We start from the raw sequence: 334 nt of genomic DNA on the forward strand, positions 1-334 counted from the left end.
AGGGGGGGGAGGCGAGGGAGACGAGGGGGCTATGGCACCCCAGGCATGCCATGTGCATGATGGGATACCCCAGGGATGCTGTGGTACCCCAGGGATGCCATGTGCCCGACGTGGTACCCCAAGGATGCTGCGGTACCCAACGGGGTATCCCAGGGATGCTCTGTAACTGAAGGGGTACCCCAGGGATGCTGGGGTACCCCAAGGACGCTGTGGTAGCCAGTGGGGTATCCCAGGGATGCCATGGTACCCTAGAGATGCTCTCTAGGTACCCTAGGGATGCTGTGGCACCCCAAGGATGCTGTGGTACCCATGAGGGGCTCCAGGGATGCTGTGG

Source organism: Cariama cristata, unplaced genomic scaffold (assembly GCF_000690535.1).
Source record: "Cariama cristata isolate BGI_N322 unplaced genomic scaffold, ASM69053v1 scaffold38949, whole genome shotgun sequence".
Classification (NCBI taxonomy): domain Eukaryota; kingdom Metazoa; phylum Chordata; class Aves; order Cariamiformes; family Cariamidae; genus Cariama; species Cariama cristata.